Below are 22,957 nucleotides of genomic sequence, written 5' to 3'. Positions count from 1 at the left end.
CATGCTGGGTGACCTGGAGCCCACCTAGGGCACCCAGTGTGCAATGTTGGGGACCACGGGGAGCCTTAGGGCCCCACAGTCCCTGCTTGCTCCCAGCCAGCACTTTTCTCACATGTAGATGCCTTTGAACATCAAAGGCTGGTGGACACATGGCCCCACTCCCATAATGTTTTTAAATAAAACCCAGGGAGGTGGTCTTAAAATGGCCTTGGGGAGGGGGGCTGCATGCACCTCCCTCCCCTTTCCCAGCCCTCCCGGGGAAAATCTTTAAACAAGCATGGAAGACTGTACTTGTTTTTTAAAAACATTTTCACAGGGATTCATGAATCTTCATGCTTTTCACCACAAAAGTGTTTAAAAAATGCCTTTTGACCCTTGCGGGGTCCCTGTAGGGCACCCGCCACCAGGCGTAGGACATCAGAGTATTCCTACTCTGCCCTCTTCTCTTTCTTTTTATGTTTTTCTTTGGGACTCGGCTGATGGCTGCCAATCCTTCCTGGTTAAAGTGTTGACAGCCAATTAGATCGCTGAACGACATTGTTAGAATTTATGAAGGGTTCATGTCCATCGAGATACAAATGTATTTTTCCTTTAAAACCTCAAGAACTATTGAGTGGATATAACCCACATAACAAAAAGCCCACTTTTCGGTCAAATTTGGTGTAATCCCGTCCAGTGGTTCGGGCTGTAGTTGTGTTCAAAATCCCTGTGGGAAATTGCATGGGGAAAACCTGTTTGGGAACAGTCCCCGTTTGATTGCTGTGCTTTTAGTGGACATTCCTGAATATGGATGTGCACTTCTGTCCTTTTCTCAGACTATCAATCCTGAGTAATTAATATTTTTCCCATCCTTGGAGGAGCAAGCTTTCTTTTTTTCATGAAATGTTTGCTGTATACATGCTTCTCTGCCAAAAGCTATTCTTCTAAACATGAGCTTAAAGTTGCCTCTTTGAGTCATGGCGGCCTAATAGAACAATCAGCATCTTGTTCCTCAGTTTCTAATTAGACTTGCCACAATGGTGTGCTTCATGACTTTACATCTGGGAATACTGTGCTTCCCATTGACAATGATCACCATAACCTTAATTTTTGAGAAACATTTCTATGCAAATTGTAATTTTAAAATTTAACATTTTCAGATGCATTCCTGTCCATTAATATTTCAGTTCTAAAATTCATTTTACATAAATAATGTTCTTCAAGGGGGAATGTGCCATAATCCATCAACGCAGAAACTAGATTTATCAGATGTATATAAGAATCTTAGAACAGACAGGAATATCGGCGAACATGAGTCAAAAGGGTATATTAGTCCATACATATGTTGCTCTATTTACAGTTCGTGAAAGATGAGGCCATAAAATGAGAATCTACATTTTTTAATTATTTCCTTATTGCTCATGCATGCTAACTCTCCCCCCAATATTTGGATGGACCAATTCGTGCAAAGTGTGATATTTGCACCGTTCTGTTCAAAGGTTAGTTGGTGCAAATGCACTACTCCCACAACCAATATATTCTACAAACGCACTACTCCCACAAGCAATATATTCTATGTCCAGGGTGGTCAGCATAGGTCCAGGAGGGCTGGATCCATACAAGACTTTCAGAATATGTGAACGTGGTTCACCAATATTGAGATTCTGCCGCAGTGGCGGCTCCTCCGCTATGGAGGAGGAGCGTCGCACCACTGCTTTTAAGCAGTATTAGAAGCAAAAACATAAAATGGTAATAACTTTCAGTTATCATTTTTTGTGTTTTGTGCTGATTTGCAGGCGGGTGGGTGGGAGGGGCTGCTCTGCGAGCAGGGCAGTGGAGGAGTGGTTTGCCGACTCCTAAGTGCCCAATGAAAGTTTGGTCGGGCCGCCAAAACCAGTCATGCGCGCTTTCGCCTTCTCCATGCAGGCTGCATTGCAGCCTGCATGGAGATCATGCACACCCCTCCAGCCCTTGGCTGAGTGCCGGGTCACGGCACTAAGACCAATAACAACGCTGCATTGCAGCATTGTGATTGGCTTAGGGGAGGGAGCTTGCCTGCCTGCTTCCTGTTCCTGTGTCAGAAGCAGGAGACCAGGAGCAGAGACAGGACCTGGCGGCGGCAGGGTACGTGTTTTTATTCTCCCTTCCCTCTGCAATTGCGACCTCCCGCATGACCCCCATCCCCATGACACCCAGTGCCCACCTGTGAGCCGTGCCGGCCCTGCCTGTTCTGCTGATTTATGTTCCATTTTTTTATGCTAACCATCCCGCTTCTACCTTTTTTGATCCCTTTCACAGCACGCATAGCCTTCTCACGTAAGTAAATACAGTGATGTACTCGTTCTACATGTATTATTCCTTTTTCAATATTTAATGCAATTCAGCCCCTATGTTCTTGGATAATATTCTTTTTAAAAGTTTTTTTGAAGGTCTTTCTTTTACCCAAGGCCGGTCTCTGGCCTCTAATTCCCCTGAACGTGATACATCAATTGGTGGAACATATTTCATTTTGATCTCACGTTTAATTTCCATCCATTCATCATTTTTTATATACTTTAATGTGTCACCCTAAGTGGGGCCGTGTATGGCCAGACAAGCTCCACCCGGCTGATAAACCTTAACTAGGGTGAAACCAGTATGGGTGCTTGTGTTCTGGTTCAGGGAAGGACTTGATCTTGCAGTTCGGGCTGGACTCTTGATTTGGAGCAAGGCCAAAACTGATTTTCATATTGCCTGTTTTGAAACTGAGGTGGCATGGTGTGCAAAATAACAATAGACTGGGATTCAACCCGAGTAACTTCCATTGGCCGAGATTAATTCAAGAATTCCACTCATCTTTTTTTGCACATTATTTTGTATATTTGAGCTTAAACTGAACTTAGCAGAGCTCAAGCCGAATTGATGTGATAGGCCGAAACGGCTAAAAGGACTTTATAAAAATCAAGTATTGCTCCTGGTCTTTTCAACCTAGTAAACATATACAGTGCTAATCTAGTTTTGAAAGTCCCTTTCTATAAAACGTCACATGCACAGACACACACATGTGTACATGTAATGTAATGTAATGTAAAAATTACTTATAAAGCGCAGCATACACCGGACGGTTTCTTGGCGCTGTTCACTATATTCGGTGGGAGGCAGAGGGGGGTGAGAAAAGCCTATGAATAGGCACTGCGGAAGAGGTGGGTTTTAAGGAGAGACCTAAATTGAAGATGGGAGCAAGAGAGTCTAAGTTCCAATGGGAGAGAGTTCCAAAATGAGGGGGCCAGAAAAGAAAATCTGAGACCTCCATGTTTTTTGCGCCTGTATCTGGGTGCCTGGAGGAGTGCTTGGTCAGAGGATCGGAGGTGCCTGGAGGGAACATAGCGATGTAGGAGGGAAGAGATGAAGGAAGGGCCGATGCCGGCCAAAGATTTATGAGTCAGACAGCCAAGTTTGAACTTGCAGCGCTCTGATACAGGAAGCCAATGAAGGGTTTTGAGCAGGGGGTGGACGTGATGATGTTTAGGTTGATGATAAATTAGGCGAGCTGCCTGGTTTTGTATCAACTGCAATCGTTTGATCTGATATTGAGGGATTCCTACATACAACGCGTTAGCGTAGTCGATCCGAGAGATGACTAGGGCCAGCAGTGCCAGAGTGAGGGCTTCGGTGGTCAGGAAGTGGGCTATTTTTCGGATCTTCCTAAGCTGAAAAAAGCAAGAGGACACAGTGGCATTGACCTGATGTTTCATAGAGAGATCGTGGGAGATGTAAACCCCTAGGCTTTTCACTTTGTCAGCAGGGTGGGGGGGGGGGGCCAAGTGAGAGGGGCCAGAAGGTGGAGTTCCACGGGTTGGATGGGCCTCCGACAAGAACAAGCTCCGTCTTGTCGGGGTTAAGTTTGAGATGGTGGGCGCCCATCCAATTGCTGATATGGCAGAGGGTGGATTGGAAATTTTGGGCCGCATCGTCAGAGGAGTCAAGGTTGAAGACAAGCTGAATGTCGTCTGCATAATTAAATGCAGAGACATTCCAACCACGGAGGGAGCGGATCAGGGGGGTGAGATACAGGTTAAAAAGAAGTGGTGACAAGGACGAACCCTGTGGAACACCGCAGGTAAGCATCCTCCTGTCAGCCGAAAACTGGGAGAGTCGGACAGATTGGTGGCGGTCCGTCAGAAAGGAACGGACCCAGTTAAGTGCCGTCCCACCGATGCCCGCTTCTTTGACACGGTCGACCAAGATGGTGTGGTCGACCGTGTCAAAGGCAGCCGACAGATCCAGAAGGACCAAGGCTTGGCTGATGTTGGAGTCGGCGCCTCTACGGAGTTCCTCCATGACAGAGAGGATAACCGCCTCGGTCGAGTGTGCAGGTCTAAACCCGGCTTGCTGGGAATCAAGGAAGTTGGAGTCTTCGATGAAGGAACTGAGGACGCTGGTCACGTGAGACTCAACTACCTTACTCAAGTAAGGGAGCAGGGAAATGGGGCGGAAATTGCCCAGAACCCCGGGATCAGCGTTGGGTTTTTTTAATATAGGAACCACCTCAGCGTTCTTAAACTGGCTGGGAACCTGACCGAGCAGTAGAGAGTTGTTCAGGAGGGCCAGCGGAGGGGCGGGGCAAGCCGAGAAGGCGGCCCGGAGAATCGTAGGAGGGCAACAATCTGTGGGGGAACCAGATGAAATTTTATTAAGTAGGGAGAGAAAGTCTTCCTTTGGTATGGGGGGGAGCTGAGTGAGGGAGTGAGGGTTAAAGAAGGGGGTGACCTCAGAGAGGGCCGTCGCCGGCGGTCCGGAAGATATACTGTTTTTGATTTTACTGATTTTTTCTATAAAGAAACAGTTGAGGGAGTCGCAGAGGGCCTGGGACGTAAGGGGTTTGATAGTCACCCTATCCGGATGTGAAAGCTCTTCCACAATGGCAAAAATTTCTTTGGATTTTTGCACAGCGTTGAGAATTTTTGAGGAGAAGTAGGTTGTTTTAGCTGCTGAAATAGCTTGTTTATATTCTCCAGATAGTTTTAGAAAATGAAGTTTCTCTAAAGGATCGTAGTTTCTACGCCAATGACGTTCAGCTTGGCGAAGTCCCAGTTTAAGGGATTTGAGGCTATCTGAGAACCACCGATGTGCGTCATGGGGACGCTTGGCTCTGACTAGTTTGAGGGGAGCAACCTTGTCGCGGGCAATTTCTAACCATTCAGTTAATGCAGCTTCTTGAGATTCTATGGAGCCTAGGCAAGACGGAGCCGAGGAAATTAGAGAGGTGAGGAAGCGATTATGGTCAGCTTTATTCCAGTTGCGAGCCAGAAGGCTAGGGCCTCGGCTGTGAGGGGGTGGTGGAGGGATCAGAAGACAAAAAGAAATTAGAAAGTGGTCAGACCAGTGACAAGGTGATATCGTGAGTACATAATGGGTAACTAATTAATAGGGGCTTATAGTGCCACTGTGGAGTTCTGGTGACAGCATAAACCACACAGGTAGTGGCCCATTCTTTATAAATGTAACTTGAACCCCTATGTGGCACTATAGGACCATTACGTTTGATAAATGTGACTCCTAGCACCTAGAGTACTCACTTTACGTTATTGAGCCCCAGATGTCAGGTGCATGGGGTAGAGATCAGAGAGGATAAAGCCCATGCGTGAACAATGCTCTATGGGAAAAGTTAAACCCATGGCTTCCAGTGCAGCTCAAGAATGAAAATATCGATAAGTAGCAATATTAAGCAGCATACTACCTAAGGGTTTTGTAACTGACTGGAAGATGATGAATTTACCAAATATTTCCAATAAAGGAAGGCCTAGTTTTAGCAATTACAACCTAGCCTAAGCTTTAAAGGTAATTGACATGAACAGGTTAAGTAGAAGTGCAATCTATATAATGTTTGCCAGGTCCAGTTGGTACAGGCCACTCGGTGTGTTTCTTTATAGGGTCTACTATGTAGCATGCACAACAAAGTTGAGAATTGATGTGAAAAGGCATTGTCCACATACATCACCAAACATGGAGAGTAAAACGGAGAGAGGCACTAATAATGTGCAAAACTTGCTTGGACACATGCATGGTATATTTTGAAATATTTTATTACAAATCCACTACTAATTTAGCATTTAATTGTGAGGTTCCTCTCTACATTGACCAGCTTTAAAATGTTCTTGGCATTGAAGATGTGCTGCTCGAGAAGTTGTGGCTCTCCAACCAATGACAGCAAACAACCTCTTCATACAATGTAGGTGCGGTACTGGCACAAGTTGGGCCACCTGCAAAAAATATATTTTCACTTAAATGTCTGTGGGCCATGTCATTGAAAGAGGGGAAGCCGCACCAAATAGTCAAAGTGTACTTGGAGTTCAGATTTCCAAATAGACCTTAACCTTATTTTCAAATAGTTCTCATCTCAATAGAGATTGCGAAGTGTATTCGAGATTAGACTTTTCAGGTCGGGGTAAGCTATCACTGGGCACATCTTGTTGTGTGTTTCTTCCATGGCCCATTGTCGTTTTTCCTATGTTAGCCTAACTGTGCACATTATAGGCCGCATTTATTTTGCACGTTACTACATAACATGCTTGCCTGTGTGCCTCATTATATTTTCACACAGAACCTGCACATGTTTGCGTATTTTGTTCTTTTACCGGGATTTGGTCTAAACACACTACACAAGGTCAAACAACAACAGGGCCGGACTGGGAACCAAAACCGGCCATTGCAAACTGCTCGGACGGCTACCGGAAGGAGGGGTAGGTGGTTGCGACTGACCTGTTTGCCAGGGCCGGTTTTGGCCGATTTTATTACAGGGGGCCCAAATTGCAGCTATGCTGCAAAACCAGCTCCCCAGGGGATCAAAACCAGCCCCCACCCTGGCGACCTACCGGGTAAATGCTCGGTGCCCGCTATGGCCAGTCGGGCCCCGAACAACAATGCCCCTTGTTATTCTGTCTGGTCAGACACTTGCACTTAGCCATAACTAGAGAATGCAGCTGCTGTTTGTGAGCACACATATCTTGTCATATGTGCTGTGTCAGCTGAGATGTGGAACATCCACCTATATATACTAAGGTACTGGATCTGCCACTAATCCCAGATTTTTTTTTATATATAATCATTTAGCCTCAGTAGAAGGGGCAGTTTGGCCTAATTTGTCTTATAAAATGACAGGGATTTTTATGATATATGGTTTGTTAACCACGCAGATTTTCTTTTTGGTATGCATTTGTTGTCTAATTGTGGCACAAATACTGCATCCTAGAGATTGATTGTTTAAATAAATATGATAAACTTCTTTGTGTCTCTTGTTTATCTTTTTGCGGAGAAATACGAGTGAGAGAGCAAAATAGCATGTCCTGTTACAGCGATCCTTGAGTGGGTCGAGAGATTTGTGTTCTGGGTTGCCAACTCACTTGTATCTCTGGAAAGGTTAGGAGGGCAAGTGAGGCACTATAGCTAGTCGGACTTGGGCTCTGAGATGGTATGGTGACTCAGTCTCTACATGCTGATGTTCTATGGCCCCAAGCATATTTGTGGTCCTGAGCAGAATCCCTGCAACATGGTGCCAACAACGTTTTGATCAAGTACTTTTTTGCGGTAGTGCTTGTGCTTGTCCACACTACCCTCTCACCTTCCTCTGGAGACATCTGTGGTGTTAGGGGTTAATTCTCCACAGTTTTTAGGGATCACCTTCTTCTGTTGGTTTTTCAAGCTTGAATATTAAAAGGTTACAAAGCAGTTTGTGTTACAGTTTGAATTAATATGTAATTGCTCACGGTGCAGCATATTGCTCTTGCAGCCAACTGACGACCGGTGGTGTATGCACATTTGATGCAACATGGGGTCCCTAGTGCGGGCGCTCTTGTAATCTTTGTTTTGAAAGTGGATGCTGCTTTCCACCATGACGTTTTTTTATTCTTGGGTCACATTTCCAGCTGTGGATGCTAACATGAGCACTTTTCATGAATACACTTCCCGCCCGGCACCGGCTGCATACAGACTTTATGCACGTATTTGCATTCCTCTTATTTTCTGGGTGCATCACACTTGATGTAATGGTGCCCTTTCCCATGTACCTGGGACAGTTCGAATAAGTCCTCACAGTAATGAGGGGGCTACTTAGCCGGCATTACCTGGGTATACACCAAATCCATATTTAGGCAATTTGAATCTCGTATAAACCTGTACAGTGTTCTAGACGTTTTATACAGACGTCTAACTCAATTTATTTCATGTGCATTGTTAGCTGGTGCAGCTAGACTTGCCCTGCAAGCGCAAGTCTAGTTGCCTGCAGTGCTTGTATAAGTCCTGAAATTGTTCATTCAGTTATGGGCAAATGTCCTACTAATTGTGAGGAAATTCCATTTTGAATTGTCCAAAAAATAGGTAAACTTGAAGCTGTGTTTCCCCTTATGGGACCACAAGATAAGCACAGAAGTTTACCAATGTGCTTACCCACTGGACTGGTTCCCACTTTTGCAGACTGCAACATCTGGAGGACTATTTTTGCCACAGTCTATACAGTCATGGCACTCCCTCGATGGCTGTTGTACTGAATGTACTCAAACAGATACAGAATGAACATGGAGCAGGTCATGCCCTAGACTTGGGGCTGAAGCTAAGGGTAATTTCCACGTAGTGTCCGAAATTATTCTTTCTAGTGTTAAAGGTGAAGCAGCATGTCTGGCTCTTTGCCACGACTTACAGCAGTGGTGGTTGCTGACCACAAAAGTGAGTTGCCTATAATTATTGCTAATGTATATGCATTGCTAGGATGCAATAATTTGGAAACCAGACCTTCAGTACCATCACGTGGCAAGCCTAGCACTGACAAGCATGCCAGACCAGCCCGTAAGTTTCCTTAATAACCATGGGATGAATCTAAACAACAACAGAAAGGTAAACCTCGCGGAGGTTCTCCATCCTAGGAGTCCTTTGAGAGACGGTACGATTTGTGTGATCACACTAAAATAAAGACTCTAGACAGGTATCAGACTCCTGATACACGTCCTCCTAATTTCTTTCAGGAATGGTGCGTCTAGCTGTACGACAGAGGACGGCGATCTGACTACAGACAAGAAGAGCACATAAAATTAAAAAGGGAGACACAACGTTTATCTGACGTGAAGATGAAAAAGGAGGACAAGACTCCTCAATACAAAATCCCATTTCAGAAAAAGAAAGTAGCAGTTTTGACTGGTAAATATGCCACAGACTGTGAGAACCCTCCTCCTGAACAGGAGTCAGGAGGTGACTCTCCTCGACAGCGTGCAGAAGTCACCATAGTACGCTGGAGTTTCTGGCAGTGAAAGCAACTGAAACATCTGTTACAGCTGAAACCGCAGATATAAGCATAGTCCCTCCTGACAGATTATATCACTTAGATATTCAAATTGAAGGTGACATAAAACGCACCATTAAAGCAATATTCTGGGACAATTGACTAAGTCTTAGGACATCCTTTTGGTGGAGTTTGATTGGCCCCACTATTTGTACGCGCATCCTCCCAAGGGGAGGATGTGGTTCTTCCTTCCTTTTCTCACCTTGACCCTGACAAAGTGAAACAAGCTTATGGGTCCAAATGAGCCCTTGCACTGGCCCCTGCCCTTTACCACAATCGTGTTGGTTGGGATAAGGACTCCCCTTATTATGTTATTCCTAAACGGTCCACCCCATAGGTACAGCCACAAAATCTTACTAAACGGGACGCTAAAGCGTCCATTAAAGAACTTCTCTCCCAATTGGAGTACCAGGGAGTAATTGAACCCTGTGTCTCTCAAATGAATTATCCTCTTTTTCCTCTTTTAAAAACCGATCATTCTTATCTCATTGTCTTAGACTATAGACATTTAAATAGTCATACATGCACATTTGCAGTGGATGACACACACAGTAGGTCACTCAATAACAATATAGTCCATAAAAAATATAAACCCACATTGAATATTTCCAATGTTTTTTTCACTATGCAGTTTGGCTCCTGAGAGCCAAGACTGGTCTGCTTTTAACGCACTGGGTTTTCAATGCGCTATGCACAACTTCTTATAAAAACAACCCAGGAGTTTTTGCAGCATGAATTGTGCCAATCCTTCATGACATTGACCCTGAAGCTCTGTCCTATGTAGACGATATCTACTTGACGGACGATGAACTAAATCCCCACTTAGCGAGAGGAGAGTAGATTGCATAATATTGGCATTTGCTGAACTTGGCTACAAGGTCAACTTTAAAAAGTTCAATATAGCTTTTGTAGGTGTCCTTTTACTAGGATATGAACTTACGAATGAGGGGAAATGTCTTGCCCCTCACTTTTTGGAGAAATGTGTACAATTGCAACCTCCAAACACACTTAAAAATTACAGTCCCTGCTAGGATTTTTGAATTTTGGCAAAACATACATACCTGAATATGCGCAACACATAAAATCTCTTTATGCGTTAATACACCCTGATTTTTCTACTTCATGTTGGCCATCAAAACACACAGTTACACTTAATTTGAGTTGCTTGAAACACGCCTCTTGCATACCCGTGTCAATATCACAAACCTGGTCTTCCATATCCTACCAGGTGCAATCGGATTTACATATATTACCTTTAACAAAGGTGAAACAGTTCCTATAGCATATAAATCACATTTTATATTCCAGAGTGGAAATGCATTTTGTTTCCACTGAAAAACAACTGACTGCCATGCAGATGGCCATCCTTAAAGAAAGGGCACATGCACAATGGAACTTCATCTTTGACATTACTCCTGTGCTAGTGTTAGAGGCTGCCACTAAAGCTAGCTTTACTAACGCCAAAGCCCTCCATGCCAGATGGATACAATGAGCCACACCCTTAACAACTGTGTATGTAGACTTCGTCTTCGACCATTCTTTGCAAGCACAAAAATGTCTACAGTATTAGCATTTTAATCCTTTCCCATCTACTGTACTGCCTCATGCTCAATATAAATATATTATTTACACTGACGGTTCAGCTCAACCTGCTATAGGTTCTAAGCAGCAATATACAGCTGCATGCGCCATCATAATTGGTATAATGTTAGATGGCGTTTTCCACTCTCAAACAACTCGCACAGCATCTCTAGGAGACTGCACTGCACATTTGGTTGAACTGAAGGCTTTGCTTCTTGCACTTGAATATTAGGATCCTGAAATTCCCACGCTTATAGTGTGTAATTCATATTACTGTGTACAGTCCTTTAATAATAATTGAGATTATTGGCAACAAAATGGATTTAAGTATTCAAAGTGTAACATAGTCAAGCATAAACTACTTTAGTTTAACATGGCAGATATTAAAGATGAGCTGCCACAAACTCCTTTAATGCATACACGTAGTCATCAACATGTGAGAGCACATGCTGAAGAGAATGCTCTGGCTGATGAAGCAGCCAAATTTGGAACGGCCACAGCTAAAGTAGCAACAGTTACACGCTCGAAAACCCATATTGATAACGATATCTTGGTTGCCCTGAGTGCATTAAAAAATGGCACCCCTTCACTAAAGAGCTTTCCTTCTAAATACTCTTATCAATTAAATGTTCATTTTGTAACTACTCCTAGGGTTGGCGATTGCTTGATTCTCAATCTAGACTGTAGACATGCCTTAATTGTAGCAGCACATAAGGATGCTGCATCTGCGCATGCAGGAGTGGCAGACACAATTTTGCTGCTACAGCAACGCTATTGGTGGCAGGGCTTATACCAACAGGCCCAAAAATATGTAATGTGTTGTGACATTTGTCATCAAATTAAAAGCTTCACCGTGGCTCGTCCACGGCAGACACACCTCTTGATTTACAGTAGGTCTGTTGGCTGCATTTACCTGGATCATTGTGGTTCACTGATTTCAGATACTGCATTCAAGTTTATTTTAGTTGCAGTTGATTCTTGCTCTGGATTCCTTTGGGTTTGGCTGCAGTGCTCGGTTGACCCTCGAACTGGTATTAAAGACATGCAAGTCTTTGTCTGTACTTATGCGTGCTGTGCATACCATTCGGACCAGGGTCCTGCTATTGCTTTTTAAGAGTACCGTTATTCGATGGCATCCCTGGAGGTATAGGTGCATTATTTCTCCATATAGGCCTGAGGACAATTCTGTTGTAGAAAGAATGAACCAGGATTAAAGCAGTCCTTAATAGCGAGAGTATTAGGTACTGGGCGTGCTTGGTTGAGGTTGATTGGGGTTCCAGAAGCTCCTAATAACATCCCTAAAAGATCTCTGATTGGGCGGACCCTGTACAAAGCTCTTTTTGGCATCAAGATGTATGTTCCAAACCTTAATGGTCCAGACATTGTAGTGGCTTCCTTAACCTTTAACGTAGATAATCATTGTGCTGTCTTAAAGGACCTAGAAAAGTTCTGTGACGCTCAATCAGGCAAATAATTTCCCATCCCTCCCTCTTCAAGTGCAGATATACAGACAACAGTTTCCAGCTGGCTTCATAAAATTTGAGAGAAGCTGGCGATTAAAAAAAATGTGGTCCAATCTATGGTGAGCCTGTACCGGTCCTTGGCTTACAGGGTACTGTGATCTTGCCTCCGCTTCCTGGTTCTAAATACAAACACTTTATCTCCATCAAACATGTAAAATTACCATGGGGCTGATTCAACATAGTAAGCCATGAGGTGTTCGTGCTCTTACGCAAGACATTTCTTTTAAGTCCATGAGCAGCACCGATACTGCTTCTCAGTCCTCTGCCGACAACATGACCAAAATAAAACTGTTTCTACTACTGTGTCTTCTGCAGCTGATGTAATTTATGCTGATCCCCAAGGGTGGATCCCTCTCTGTTGGATTATTCGAGTCCTATTTTTTAATCCTATCCTCTAGCTTTTCTACTAAGTACCTCCAGGCACTAAAAGGATCAGAATGTTTTTTCTTCAGACAGTTCTTCTGTTTTAAATCTACTTCCAGCATGGATCTGTGTTTTCATTTCATGGATGAGAAGCACTTATCTAGTCCCTCCTTAGATATATATCTGGATCATGCTCTCCTTGGTTTTTCAATTCATGTGGTTTGGATTTGTGACAGTTTGCTTCCTATTGATTGATGGCCACAACCTCCAGGAACGTTCTGCTACGGAACTAGCCAACAGGGTGTTGGCCCCCCATTCTTCTGCACATAAAATGAAAAGAGACTTTTCCCTTGGCAACATTTCAGCTGTTCCAGTGACTGATGGAATTGTTTGGGATAACGTTTTTTTCGATTTATATTTGGCCCTATGGAGACCTTGCAGATACCATATGTGTTCAAAGTTTTTATGTGTAATGTAATAGTACCCGAGTCACATTCAAATGATTGGGTTGTTGAAACCGTTCATTCTATGCTTTCAGAGCTGTATTAGTATACTGTTTTTGAATCAGAGGACCCATATCTTAATTATGCTAACTATGCTGACATTTTTTGGTATCACTATTATGGACTTCACTTCCTACACCGAGCCAGTATACAACATGCACATTTTAATTATACGCAAGGGGAACACGTCCAACTCCCCCACAAGGAAGTTCCAAAACGCATAAAAACTAGTTCACTTATTTTACAGAATATGACACTTCAGAACCGATGTCATATTATTTCAAATTAATTCCTACCTCACCGAAAAAATATATGCTCACACAGACCAAGCTCATATATACATCTTTGTTTGTCAGCCAGTTACCCCTTAAAGGCTATGATTACTGGAACGACACATATTGATTTGAATTCAAAATGGGGAACAAAATCTTGGCAGGTTCAGAGAATGAAAACACTCTTTTGAAAATGCTTAATTCCCACACAAATGAATTTCTTGAATGACACCATCAAGCAGCCTGCATGTCTAGGCTTAACAAAAAAGTAAAGAAATGAATGCCCCAACAATACCCTCTATTGCCCGCCTGGATAATTTGCAAATTTTGACAAATTACACCAAAGAACAGCTAAACAGCATGGTACAGAATGGTACATTCAATTCCACATTTTCAGGTCCTAACAGGTGGTTACTGTGGCCAGTAGACACTAATGGTTGTCATGCTAGCTTTCTCTATTACACACCTGGGTTCAAATCAAGCAGACCCGATCCCCGATACTCTCAATCACAATATTCTGTTATTGTTACCACCTCTTTGTGGGAAAATTGTGACAACAATGGTTGGAACATTCCACACTATCTGCAGTGAAACAACATGAATTTATCAGATTTTCTTTGGGGTCCCAAATCATCAAATTCTAAAAGATTTATTTATCCTACCTATAATGAAATTTGGACATTATCTCAGATGTAAGCTGCTTCACGTTTAAGACAAATTGACCAAGATAATTTGGATAAAGTGCTTGCTGTTGTTAATAATAATAATAATAATAATACGTTGTCTTCTCATATTTACAATTTAAATAACATTGCATCATCTGTTATTGATATTATGCAAAGTGACATGTCAACATTGTATCATGGGCCAAGTCAGCTTAGATTTATTATGCAATTTAGCTGGACTCTTCAAGCACTTAAAAATAGACGCGTACCATGGCACTACTTGAATTGCAGTAATTTATTTCTGCCCTTTAATTTAACATGCAAACAACAACTTAAGGCGATGAAAGATGCAACTTACACAATGCTAGCTTTAGAAAAATTAGAACAACTTCCATTCACCATAGCTGAAACACCTACAGCTATGTGGTTGATACGAGGCATTATTTCTTCTCAACATTTAAATTCACAGCTTGCATGAAACATTTTCCTGTTGGTAGATATGTACCCCTTGGGAGAAGCTTTATTCATGAATTATGGTTGCTCTCCTTTACATATAATTGTGAACACATAAAACCCACAGTGCATGTAATACTTCAGTGGCAAATTTGGCCTGTTGTTTAAAATGAATTCCAGTCCCCACAATCCTTACACTTATTAGCGTTCTTTGAAATGAGAGTTATTTAATGCTTAGCTATCAAGATTGCTGCACAATGCGAGCTGGAGTCCCCTATATTTTGTCAGTTTCCCAGCTCATCACTTTTTGCACTAACGTCTTGTTTCCCCCTCCACATGGGATCATACATAGCTCGTTGTGGCCTTCCATTCCAACTTTGAAGGCAGACTTCAACAAGCTAAGCCGATTCAAAGCATTATTGTTTCAGCTTGAGGCAGCTCTCATATCTGCTTGCGAAACCTTCGAATTGCAGGTGGCTAGAACTTCTAGTGAAATATAGTCATTGTTAAATACAATCCTTTTCCTGCATTTCGGCGAATCAGTGCATTAGATTTTTAATGCCTCTAATACAGCCGGTCTTGCACACTATTTTAAAGTTGTCTGCCCCGGCCTAGTCAGTTCGTTCCAAATTGTCTTTGGAATAATATCAGCTTTTATACATTCCATTTTTTCCAGTGTAATCCAATGATTTCCGTTGCTGTAATTCCTCATTTGTGGCATTCACATCCTATTTCAACTTCCCCGTAATGGACGCTCATTTTGTGGGCCCTCTGGAACTTCAACCACACCAACACTATCATGAGCGTATGATTCAGATTTTTTTAATATGTATACTACAAGAGCAGGATCTTGACTGGTTCTCAACATTACACCCTGCATGGTTTACCTGCGTACAACCAATGTTCCATTGACTCTGGTGCCCCTTTCAATAGGCACTGGATATTTGCCTGGCTTCGAAGACATTCGCTGCCTTGGACATTGAACTGTTGATGAGTCCTTCAGCAACCCATTTTCAGGACTGTCCCTTGGGTTTGCGACTTCTTCACAATGCGAGGTTTGAGTTACTCACGTTCAAAGAAATATGTGCATCGTCACACAGGTCATGGAATACAGGCTCCACTAACACAGATGCAAGTTACCCGCTAATTATTCCAGCATCGGCTGGGACCGAGAATCATGTCTGTTCTTTGGAACTTGTGACTTGGGCTGCTGATCAGTCATCTTGTGCTAAATCTGTCTTTTTTTATGGAGTCCCTGACCTTTGAATTGGCTAGTGACACAATAGATTCCTCCAAAGCACCATATTTGTAATTATTTTTTTCAAATTGACAATTTCTTAAAAATGTTTAGAATATGACTTTTACAAGCTATGCTTTGAGTGCTTTTTACTGTGCTATTATCCTGACCAAAGGAAGGGTGTTGTGTGTTTCTTGCATGGCCCATTGTCATTTTCCCTATGTTAGCCTAACTGTGCACAATGTGGGCCACTTTTATTTTGCACATGTTACTACTACATAACACGCTTGCCTTTGTGCCACATTGTATTTTCACACAGAACCTGCACATGTTTATGTATTTTGTTTGTATCATGGGATTTGGTCTGAATACACTAGACAAGGCCAAACAACGTCTTTTGTTATTCTCTCTGGCCAGACAGTAGCACTTAGACATAACAAGAGAATGCAGCTGCTGTTTTTTTAGCACACATATCTTGTCATATAACTGTGGACAGGGTTCTGAAAAAACACACTTTGAGCGAAGGTCTTGAAGCAAGAGTGGGTGCGTCAGCTGAGAAGTAGAACATCCACCAAAGTATGTTAAGGTACGGGGCCGGTCAATAATCCCAGAGATCTTTAATATATAATCATTTAGCTTCCATAGGAGGGGGGTGTAGGCTAATCTGTCTTATAACATGACTGAGCTTTTTATGATTTATGTTTTTTAAACCTTGCTAATGATATTTTTGGTATGAATTTGTTGTCTAATTGTGGCACGAATACTACATCTTATAGCACGATAGTTTAAATAAATATTATAAACTTCTTTTGTGTCTCTTGTTTATCTTATTGTGGGCAAGTACGAGTGAGAGAGCGAAAGGGTGTGCCCTGTTACCACGATCCTTGAGAGGGTCGACTGTGTTTTGTTCTGTGGTGCCAGCACACTTGTTTCTCTGAAAAGATTAGGAGGGCAAGTGAGGCACTATAGGTAGTGGGACTTGGGCTCAGAGATACTGAGGAGATATGGTGTCTCTGTACCTGCATGCTACTGTTCTATGGTCCCAAGAATAGTTCTGTTACTGAGCAGAATCCTTGCAATGAACTGGCACGTAATTGTCCAGGCAGTCAAACAAATTGTAAAAAGGTTTGTTGCAAGCAAGTCGCTGGGCTAATTGTACATTTCAGTTCCACAGCCCGACAAAAGGGAAACTCATACAGAATCTGAGGTGTAAGCTCAAGGAACAGGTTAAAGAACAGAGATACTTGCAATGGCCTTCGATTTGCTGCTAAGGCATTTTGCCCTGCATGCGCGACACCCTCACAGAAGACCTCAGCCGTACATCACCTGGACTCTCCTACAAACCCTATTTAAGCGCAATCCTGCAACACATATACACTGAGAAGCTGAGGGATACCCACTTCACAGGTTTACCAAAAAGGTTGTTTAACAGCTTTACTATAGATACAGATAAGAAGGTCACTGTGGGTAAGGGTGGAGAACTTGGCCACTTTCTAAGTCCAGCAGAGTTTTAGCCTCTTCTTGGGAGCAACAACCACATGCATTTAAGTGCTTTGGGGATAACAGCTAACTGGACAGAGTAATCACATGAAAGGTCAGAATGCACAGAATAGAAGTATAATGTCTGATCTTCTAGTCCATGGTGAGCTTTTCTTCCAACAACCTCTGTTGTAAGCAGTGTTGATATCTCATGGCATTAATGAACTTATCAGGGGCGATTAGCATATGTATTCTTTGCCGACAGTCTCATTTCACTTGAAAACTTAGAGTACTGCTTAGTACAGCACCTATTTCTGGGAGTGAGGGAAAACTCGGGAAAATAAATACACGTTGAAAGATGGGACTCCAAATTAATTGATTAGAAACCAAGAGATACAAGGAGGAGAAGCTTGAGTACACCTTCTGCGCCTTTACCCTAAGAATCTGGAAAATAATATGTATATATATTTTTATATTAGTATTTGTAAAGAGCATTGACCACCCAAAGGTACCTTTGTGCTAAAGGTGCAGAGACAGGAGACCAACTTAAAGCATGGTGGTTATACGATCTGGCAGACTACAGGGAAGGAAAAGACGGGTCTTCAAAAGTTTCCTGAAGTCAGGAGGGTGTGATTCTTTCAATAGTTTCAGAAGCATTTTATTCCAGTGTCAGCTGATGCACCTCCCACCGGTACCCTGATGAACTTCGGAATATTCAGTAAGAGGGCTTTCCTGGTCTTAATGTCCATCCTGGTTTGTAAAAAAGAGAATCCGCCAAACAGAAGACTGGCGTGAGGATCATGAAGGAACTCATGTACGAGGCATTAAGACTTTGGGTCAATGTTAGCAATACAATTTGGTCAGAACTGGTTCATGGTCTTTGCTGGTAATGCTAGTTAGATAACCTAACAATAGTCAAGTCTTGCTGAAAGGAAATACATTCATGACAGATTATACACAATTATTATTATAAGCAGGACTTTACTACTAAGTCTATCTGTTCCGTCATGGTCAGGTATTAATCACATCTGACACCCAGAATTTTAATAAGATGTGCTGGTTTGGGCTTCTGACCGAGTGAAGGCGGACAGAAGTGTAAATGCTAAACTGCAGCCTGATGAAAAGAGGCCAAAATCTGTACTCCAGACCTGACAGTCCAGATCCAACAAGCCCCATCTGTCTTTTGCTTAAGCAAATGGAGACGCTTCTCTGCATACAGCTACAGACACACTATATTGCCTCTTCCCTGACCCTCCCCCCCATTCCAAACTCTCTAGAATCCCCTTTTCCCAAAGGGCCACCCAATCTGACCCACCATGCTTTTTTGTACCAGTACTCTGGTGTTTTGTTGGTCTGGTAGTGCTCTGTACATCTCTTCCCAACATGCATAATTAAGTGACAAGATAGTGTCAAATATTCTTCGAACCTGGAAATCAGGGTTCTAATTTGGCATAGGCACTTGGCACAGTGACTTTCTGGACGCACCATCTCTCTGTGCGTGAAACTGTAAATATGTGTAATGAAGACGTAAAAAAAGCTGTCCAGTGTGATATCCAGTAATGCCCCTGCTATATGCTCCTGATTACATCAGGTTTCTGTAATGAAGAACTAAGCCCTACCGACACTATACAGCCCAGATTCGCTGTTCTTTGACGCAAGGCAGCGCTGCACCAAGGTTGCTGTGCTGCATGACATCAAAGGGAGAGAGAAAAAAATGTGCCATAACTACTAAGATATGGTGATTTTTTTTCTCTCCGTCAGCACTTGTGCACTTTTGGCAGCCATGTGCCAATGCATGCACCCTTGCCCCATACTGCACAAATGTGTGCGTCCTCTGACGGATAGGTTTTATATTGTAAGTGATCCCTTCCATTAAAAAAACTATGCTTTAAAACTTTCCCCACTTTGTATGTGTGCAGTACAATGCAGCACACATGCGAAGTTGGAAAATAAGGAGAAATGCAAATACATCTTCTCGTTATGCGTGGTAATGCGGACGGGCAAGATTTTGGTACAAATCCCTGTCTACTAGTGTTTGTAGATTGAGCAGGCGGCCAAACGGGCTCCCGCATGCCGCAGATATGGCGGTTTGTGCCGGTCCCACTTTGCGGTCGCGGTGGGCAGGGCAGGCGTCACGCGCTAAGTGACGCGGTCAGCGCCCGCCCTGCCTCTCACCATGATTGGACACATTTAGAATTAACCCGGAAGCACTCAAGTGCTTCTGGGTGACGCAAGTCAAAGCAAGTCGGGAGGCCGGTTTCAGCCAGATCCCATCCTTTGGGGGTTTAAAAGGGGCTGTCGAGCCATAGCCCACATCAAGACTAGTCTCCAAGACGGCTCATGTAGGGATACGCAGAAAAGGAATAATGTTGATCAATCCGCTTATGACAGGAATGGCTATGTATTAGAATCATGTTAAGGTTAGCCAACTGGAATGCTGTACATATTAATGTAACGGACTGGACTTTTCTGTGTTTTATAAATATTACAAATTAAAAATGTGTGCTGTTCTATGTTAGGCCTTGGGGGAAAGTGGAAGGGTGTGTGGTTTCCTAGGGCAATGGGTGTTTGGAAAATAGGGAATCCTGTTCGGGAGGGGACTCGGCAATTCCTGTCCACAAGAGATTTGCATCAAAATGAATAGGAGGTGGCTTGGGAACACCTATGCTCCAGACTTGGAACACCCCTTGGCACAAACTAACGCTATGTAGTGCATAACACAGCTTCCTATTTATTTTGGGATATTGCCCAACACAGGCTTGATTTGCGTTGGATAGTAAATCCCACCCTTAAAACTTTGCGCTGGGTTTGCATAGGTCTGGGCCTCCATGTCTAGGAGCATCACCTCATGTTTCAGATGCTTCTGCTACAAGGGAAATGTCCTCTGTGCAGCTCTTCCCTGGTTTTTACTGGGCTTTGGAGCTCGGTCCCTGCTGTGACACAAACCTTAAGATCTAAACCCGAAGCCACTCTTGACGCGCACACACGCATCTTTAACAAGTTTCTGTGTGTTCTTCATCGCTTCATTAATGCTGCACGTTCTTTACAAGTGACCTTTGGGAGGGGCTCCTCCCACACCGCCTTTGTAAATAGCTGCTAAAAAAGGCATGCATCTCAATTATGCATTTCAACAGGCCTTAAAGCTGATTCTTAATGGCCTGTGAAGGGGCTGCTTTTAATACACGCCTGGCCTTTCTCCCTCTACCCCGCTCCCCTGCCTAATCAAGAACACATCCCATGGCCTTTGTGGAAGTGAAATGGGGCATGCCTTTGGATGTTCATGCATGGGGCAGCTAAAGCCAGATGTCAACATGCAGCTTTCAGTGTCACCTCCTGCATTGTGCTCAGGAACCATTGTTAGACCAGGCATGAAGAATGATGCATAGGCATCGGCACGGCTCTCAGCTGCGGATAATGATGGGAGAAGTAACCTGGCTCCGTAAATGGCCACATTTTATAAGGAAGCCTGTGGGTCCGAGCAAAGCAAACACATCTGTCTTAGGGTCTGAGCGCATGTTGTAATTATAATTCTGACAGCAAACACAAGGTTATTTCTGCGCGCTCATGCCTCTTTGTTGCCTGGAGGCAGGGGATCGTGTTTCTAAAGTTCCTCGCACTACAGCTTGAGAGGTTACTATTCATGTATAATGGCCTAAATGATTTTCTTCACATTTCCACTTTGTTTTCTTAAAAGGCAACACTTAGGGTTTCAAAGAGAGAAAAGCACTCTCGGCTTTCAAACTTTCTTGGGAAAATACAGGCTTTGATTGGAATCACGCATGGATGTGTCTGGATGGCCATGGGAAAGGTAAAGAGAGCCCTGGAGGCGGGGATCCATCCTGGAAGAGATTGCCAGGACTCAAGACAATCTGGAGCTAGTTTCTGAAAGTGAAAAGTGCAGGGAGTTATTGACTAGCAAATGGGATGGGTTATATGGATTGCTCGACTGCTGTTGCACCTTCACCCACATTTCTGCACATTTCTAGATCACATACACTGCACTTCTGCTGGTGCCAATTTGCACCACCATTTCCAGATTACAAATACTGCTAGTGCAGTTTTGCACCACCTTCTCTGGATTACTTAGATAGCACAGGTGCTGTGACACGTCTGCACCGAAATTTGCAAAAACTTTTGGACTGACTAATAGGAGCAAATATTTTCTTATTGTGTGCGTCATCTTTACATCAGTCACATAATGCAAATGTTAGTGCAAACCCAACAGTGTAGTCTATATAATGTGTAAATGCCTGTTTTGCACTGTCCAGTGAAGTCTATCCAATTCGCATCTTTGACTCGCAAAGTTTGGATGATGAATCTTGACAAGGCGAAAAAAAACAATGTGTTAATTAATTGACCAATTTACTGAAAATGTTGCACTGACATACTGTTTACCCTGCAAGATCGGAGAAGACAAAAGAAAAATCATATTAGTTCAATTTGTTCATTTATTCAAACAATCAGTAATATGAGGGATAAACCCATTGAGGAGTTTCCACAGTTGTTCAGGAATAAGCCAGTAGTGCAGGATAAAAATCACAAAACACGGATTCCAATGTATGTGACAAAACACGTTCAAACCGCGTGGGTCCTTATGTACAAAAGCGTATATGCATCGTTGTGGGCTTTTGAGATTCCTTAATTGCGATTATTAAGGAATCATAATTAAGGAATCGTAAAAGTCTTTGCATGTAGGAAATCGCTATCTTAAAAGATAGCGATTCCCAAACATTCCTTAATTGCGACTCGCAAATTGAGAGTCACAATTAGGGAATGGCTTCCCATTCATTCCTATGGGCCTACAGGCCCATAGGAATGAATTGGAAATTGCATGCGCAATTTGCGAGTACCCAACAGGTACTCGCAAATTGTGCATGCAATTTCAAGGGTGCAAGGGTGTCAAAAGGACACCCTGATGCACCCCTGAAATTGATATGCGCACCCATGTTACTCACACACATGTCCCAAGGGCGTGTGTGTAACATGGGACTTTGAAAAATGCACTTTGGTGCTTTTTTCAAAGAAATCTTAATTTACCATCACCTTTTATTTGACGGTAAATTGTGATTCTTAATTGCGAAATCGCAAACCTGTTTACTTTATTACATTGCATTTAAGGAATCGCAAATCGCGATTCCTTAAGTACAATCGCAATTTTAGTAATCACTATTTTGTGATTTCTTAAATTGCGATTTTTGCATTTGAGATGATGCATCCAAAATGCTAAAATACCACTCGCAAAGGGGCAGATTCTGAGACTCTGCACGTTTACGCCCGGTTTTTGCCTTGATGCATTTGGCCCAAAGGCCTTTTGCACTTGCAAACCTTGCATTCATAAACTCACAATGTTTTCAACTGCAAAAGGCATTTACTTTAGGTACAATGGCCCTCTTATCAGTCGGAAACTTATTTCTGAGTTGTAAAACATATGTTCTCGTCTTTTCAGACACTGAAGTCTTTTGAAGTGGCGAACATATACTTCAGTGCTATATTGTAGTTAATTCAGTAAATTCAACATTGTAAAAGGATGCATGGAAGTAGCAGCACTACCTTTTTTGCAGACCACTATGCAATCATAATGATATCAGGGTG

This window comes from Triturus cristatus, chromosome 9 (assembly GCF_964204655.1).
Source record: "Triturus cristatus chromosome 9, aTriCri1.1, whole genome shotgun sequence".
NCBI classification, from domain to species: domain Eukaryota; kingdom Metazoa; phylum Chordata; class Amphibia; order Caudata; family Salamandridae; genus Triturus; species Triturus cristatus.
The sequence above is the reverse complement of the archived record's forward strand: the minus strand, read 5'-3'. Positions refer to the sequence as shown.